A 6,232-nucleotide genomic window follows, 5' to 3' on the forward strand; every position below is an offset into this window, starting at 1 on the left:
TCCTTAAAAAGAAAGATAGAAGTAAACTAGTTTCTAAAATAAGAAATTCCTAAAGGAAAGTGAAAATTTCTAAAATAAGTTAGGAAAGTCCTAAACTAGAAAGTAAGTTACTAAAAGAGATCTGAAAAATAGAAAGTAGAGAAAGAGCTTACTGAATTAGAAATTTCTATCTTAAAAGCCTACAAAACAGGAAGGTTAGTTTCTAAAAAAAAATCTATAAGTAGAAAATTTCTAAAAATAAATTAGGAAACAAAGTTAGATTCTAAAAGAGTTAGAATTAGAAACTTGCTAAAATAAATCCTAATTTAGAAATAGTAAGGAAGAAATTAAGAAAGAAATTACCAATTTAGAAACCTATCTGAGAATCCTACAAAACAGGAAAGTTGGGTTAGTTTCTAAAAGAGGAAATGACTAACCTAGTTTCTAAAAACAAAAGAGGAAAGTTTCTAAAAATAAACAGTTTCCTAAAAATAGAAAAAGTAGAGAAATTAGAAAGGGATTACCAATTTAGAAACCTATGTCAGGATCCTACAAAACAGGAAACAAATTATTTCTAGAAATCAAATAGAAATAAAAATCTAAAACTAAAGTTAGTAAAATCGTAATCTCAAACTAATTCTAAAACTAATTAATTTCAAAGAATCATAACCGTCAATTCCCGGCAACGGCGCCAAAAACATGTTCACTCCCCAAGTATAGGGTTGTGATGTAGCAATAAACTCGGTAAGACCGAGGTCGAATCCCAAGGGACTGAAACTTGTACGTAATCTAAAACTCACTAAAACTAGAACTAGATTAAGATGAAATCTAAATCGAATGAATTTGAGGGAATAATTGTGAAATATTAATCTAAAACTTAAAGAATTCAGAGGTAGGAAACTAGGGATTAAGAGTATCCACTTATAGAGATCAGGGAGATCTACGGTCGATTCATGAACTCAACTGGACTTCGAGTCCCATCTTCATCCAGTTGGAAGATATAACCTGAAAATCAATTCTTAACTTTATTTAATCTAGTTTTCAAGAGATCAGATGGGTGTAAATTAGAATGGATTCCATCACAAAACCATGCCAATGAGACAAAGCAAACAACAGAATTAAACCAACTCACAGCCAATCTGAGTGATGTATGAATGTTAGGAAGAGTTCCGTCATCTAACCATGCCCAGGAGACGATGGTGAACAACAGGGTTCCCAAATTCATAAATCCTATAATGCTAAGAACATGCTCAAAGCTATCGCAGATTTATTGTAATTTCAGTCACAATAAACCAATAAAAACTGGAAGCATTTTTATTAATCAAACTAAATCGACATCAATTTAGTCTAACATGAATCAAAGCCATAACGTGAATCAAAACCATGGAATCGTTCCCGTCACACCACAAGCTTCATCTCTTAGCCCTAGCTAACAGGTTCAGCCAAACATGATTAAGCTATCCTCAAATCAAAAAAATCAAAAAAATTAAAAGCAGAACATAAAAACTAAGAAAAAGCAAAACTCTCTTAGCCTGGAATTGTGCTTCATGTCCAGCCTCTGGTGAGATCCCTTCCTCACATTCTCTCTCTCTCTTTCTTATAAGTAGGGAAGGATGGTGGATGGAAGTCCGTGGGAATTCTCGCAGCCACGTGCGCAGCAAGGAGAACTTACGCAGAGCTGGAGGCAGTGGAAATTCGGACGGAAGCTTCCTTTACGCAGCACAGCTACGTTTTGATTTGATTTTCAGCAAAATCCTTCATCTGATGTAAGATCCAACCCATTCAGGTCCCTTGGACTTGGTCATACAATCATTGGAACGACTTTGAACGGCCAGGATCGTCGGACCGATCCTGGCCACGTCTGAAAAATGGCCTGCAGCGTCCGGGTCTCGGACACGCTGTAAATGGGGCCTGCAGAATTGGTCGGCACTGATGCTTGGTGGGGTCCACTTAGGCAGTTGTTTTGAAAATATACGCCATCCACCGGATTCCACTCAGAATTTCGGTTGGAAATGTATGATTTTGGATCACCCTTGATGCGGCCCACCTAATATTTTCTTAAGTCGTCCATCTTGTGTTCGATCATAGGGACACCGTTCGCGTGATCTTCTTCAAATTTACTCATCTAGGCTTTGGTTACAGGGTCCTTGAGATTCGAATGGACGGTCCAAATTGGACAACAGAGCTGTAATGGTGGGCCATCTGCATCCGTCCGCCGCCCCTGTTCGCAGCAAAGGAAACAGATATTTCCATTTTTGAATGCAATGTGGGTCAAAGTTGGTTTGACCCGACTTTGCATCCAGTGCACCTCCTGTGAACGTGAGATGTACACGCTCTCGTCATTTAAAGTGGGTCCCATATTGATGTTTCGAGAAATCTGCTCCGTCCATCTTCTTTTCTAGCTCATTTAATGGGTTGAGACCAAAAGCGAAGCATATCCAGTTATCAAGTAGGCCCTAGTTTGACGATTTATGGGCTGGTCTATCTATTAGACCATTTATACAAGGGTCCAGTGGCTGAAAGTTGACGTGTACGGTTAATTTATGGTCCTCAGGCCAGATATAAAGTTTCGAGCCAAATGGATGGTGGGAACTATGTGATCTTGCATTCAGGATGACTTTCAGGCCCCCTTTAGCATAAACTACTGGATTTTTTTCGAATATTGGCCATATAAATTCATCGATCTCGATCCCTTGGAGTCCTTCCCTTGCCTTGGTGATTTCAGAGCGTTAAGTTCATGCTTTTGGCACCCTTTTGTAGTCCAAGCTCCTAAATTCACCTTGTAACAAAAACACGATTAAAGTATGACATTAAACATTATCATGTACATAAAATCAGGTAATAACTGAAATCTGATATGCAATATTTAACCCTTAACATTAGGAAAGTATAAAGTGGTTATGATTTCATCAAAATCTTTCAAGTGTAGATATGGATTTTCAGATTCAAGCCCATGAAACTTTGGAAGGAGTTGAATCACCCCTGGCTTGATATTCATGTGTCCTGTATTTTTAAAAAAAAACCATGCATAAGGACATACTCACCCCTGCCTGTTGTAAATAATCTCGTAAAGTACGAGGTGGGGGTGCTTGATGCACCTCATTCTCATCCTGGATGTCCTCCACCCTAGGTTGGAGTAGAAGAGGTTAATTTGCGGCCATAACCTCGGTTAACTCTGAGGATCTCAAGGGGTGTCTAATCCTGCGATAGATAGATAACCCCTCAGCCAATCCTCCTTGAGACATAGAGTATTGTCACGAACCCACTTGGGCATGAAACACTCGCAACCCTCAATTCAAATTCTAAACCTATATCTAAAAGAAAGGAAGAAATACAAATCTATAAAATAAGAGAAAAGAGTTGGAAATTACCAAATTAGAAGTCCTAAATTAAGAACCTACAAAACAAAACAAACCAAGTTAATTTCTACAGATAGAAAATCTAGAAATAACAGGAGATCCTGAAGTAAACTAGTTTCTAAAAAAGAAAAATTTTCTAAAAGGAAAAATAGAAAGTTTCTAAAAACAAATTAGGAAAATTCTAAACCTAAAATAAAAAGGCAGTTAGTTCTAAATTAGAAGAAATCCTAAAATCAGAAAGTTACTAAAAATAAAAATAGAGAGTTAGTTTCTAAAAAAGAAAGTTTCTAATCTTATAAATAAAAAGCTAAGTTAGTTTCTAAAAAGGAAAAATTTTCTAAAACTAGAAATAGAAAGTTACTTAAAAGAAGAATCTAAATCTAAAATTAGAAAATAGAAAATTTCTAAAAAATAAACCGTAATTCTAAAAATAGAAATTAGAAAAAGTAAAGAACTTAGAAAGGGATTACCAAATTAGAAGTTTATGTCGGGATCTTACAAAACAGGAAACAGGTAAGTTTTAAAAAATAAAATAAAATAAACTTTAACCTAAAGTTAGTAAAATCTTAATCTTAACCTAATTCTAAAACTAATTAATCTCAGAAAACGTAACCGTCAGTCCCCGGCAACGGCGCCAAAAACTTGTTCACTCGCCAAGTATACGGTTGTGATGTAGTAATAAACTCGGTGAGACCGAGGTCGAATCCCAAGGGACTAGAACCTGTACGTAATCTGAAACTAACTAGAATAACAACTACACTAAGATGATATCTAAATCAAGTGAATATGAGAGAATAATGGTGAAGTATTACTCTAAAACTTGTGAAAATAAAGGTGAGAACTAGGGTCCCAAGGATCCACTTGTAACAATTGGGAAGCTACCTTGTATTGATTCAGGGATACAACTGGAATCAGAGTCCTATCCTATCCAGTTGATAAAAAGAGATTTGTTAGATCTCTGAATTTCTCATGGATCTAATCATCAATAGATAAGAGTGGTGAAGATTTGGAAGTGATTCCGTCACCTAACCATGCCCAAGAGACTATGGTAAACAACAACAATTTACCAATCTCACAGCCAATCATGAGAGAATTGTGAAAGTTAGGAAGGATTCGATCACCCTATCATGCCCATGGGACGATGGTGAACAACAGGTCTTACTAATTTCACAATCTCAATAATGGAAAAAACATACTTAAAGCTAGCGCAGATCCATTGTAATTTGAGTCACAACAAACCATTAATAACTAAAAATATACCTTCATAAATAACTAGAATCTATAAGAGTTCAACAAAACATGAATCAAAGCCGAGCAAAAGTCCCAATTATGTTACAAGCTTCACCTCTTAGCCCTAGTTAAGAGGTTTAGCCCAACATGATTAGGCTCAACATCTTAAAAGAAATACTAAAAAGAAACAGAAAAAAAGAACTAAATAAATATTAGTCTACTCTTTCTCTACCTCTGCCCACGTCACTGGAAAATTGAATGCCTTCTCTTTCTCTCTCGTCACCTTTTATAAGTAATAGCAGTCGGTGGGAGTAGTTGTTGTAACAGAGTCGGAAACCCACTCTGTTTACGCAAAAGAAATTTCTAGAAACTCTTACGCATGGGTGATGATTGGTGGGCCTATAATCTGACTTATCAAAGAAATCCACACCGTCCATTTGTTTTCACTCGAAAAACCAGTCAGGCTTGATCAGTTTTAGATCAGATTCGTGGTGGCCCACGTGATTGATTTTGCAGAAAAGACTCCGCCGTTCAATCTTACATTTGAGACTTCATGTACCTGCAATGCTTTCGTGGGACAAAACAGACACCTAGGCGATGGTTACGCCCCCCCCTCTAGACACAATGGACGGTCCCGATCATTGAAAAGGATGATGGGTGGGGCCCAATGTCAAAACCCAACTGCAAGCACGTCCGCCCCTGGATGTTTTACTCCAGAAGACAATAGTTGCAAAGTTTTGTTCAAAAACTAGGTGGGGCCCACTTTTGATGACTTTTTCGGAGATTTACTCCGCTCATTATTTTCTCAATAATGTGTAAGCCCATGGGTCAAAGTATGAAGTAAATCTAAACTCTAAGAGGGCCACACCATCCACCTGTGATGAGTCAATACCGAACATTGAAGCAAACCTCTTCGTACTTACGTGCATGCATATAGAGTTTTAGTTATTTACAAATTTGCCATTCTCCCTTCTATAGACGTATGTGGTTCGTTTCTCCCTAACGCACCGTCCAAAAGAAGTGAAATTTGACGAACATCCACTGTTTTTCATGCTCTTTCCATCGGTTCAATTTGTGTCCCAATCTCCCAAGGATGTCCAAGATGCTTTCTTAATGGTTATTGTCTGATTTTGTCCATCGAGTTACTTAAACACTGATCCAAGGTCTGAATTTTGACGTGTACGGCTAATTTATGGTCCTCAGGGCATATATGAAGTTTCGAGCCCAACGGATGGTGGGAACCCTATGATCTTGTATTCTGACTGACTTTTCAAGCCTCTTTAGTGTGACGAACATGATTTTCTTGAATCTCAGCCATGTAAAATCGTCAACCTCAGTCCCTTGGAGTCCGTCCCTTGCCTTGATGATTCCTGAGCATTAAATCCATGCTTTTAGCATCCTTTTTCAGTCTAGGCTCCTAAATTCATCTTGCAGCACAAACACGATTAAAATATAGCATTGAACAATATTATGTTCGTAAAATCATGCAATAACTAGGGTCTAATATGCAATATTTGACCCTCAACACAACTCCCAACCAGTATTTTACTAGTCGCGAGCAAAGTATGCGAAAAATAAGTTGAGAATTACTGGACAATTTTTATAAACTCGAGTAATTTTTGAACAACAATCCAGTCAATAGAATTTTAGGATTCATGAATATT

This window comes from Magnolia sinica, chromosome 11 (genome assembly GCF_029962835.1).
Source record: "Magnolia sinica isolate HGM2019 chromosome 11, MsV1, whole genome shotgun sequence".
Taxonomy (NCBI): Eukaryota; Viridiplantae; Streptophyta; class Magnoliopsida; order Magnoliales; family Magnoliaceae; genus Magnolia; species Magnolia sinica.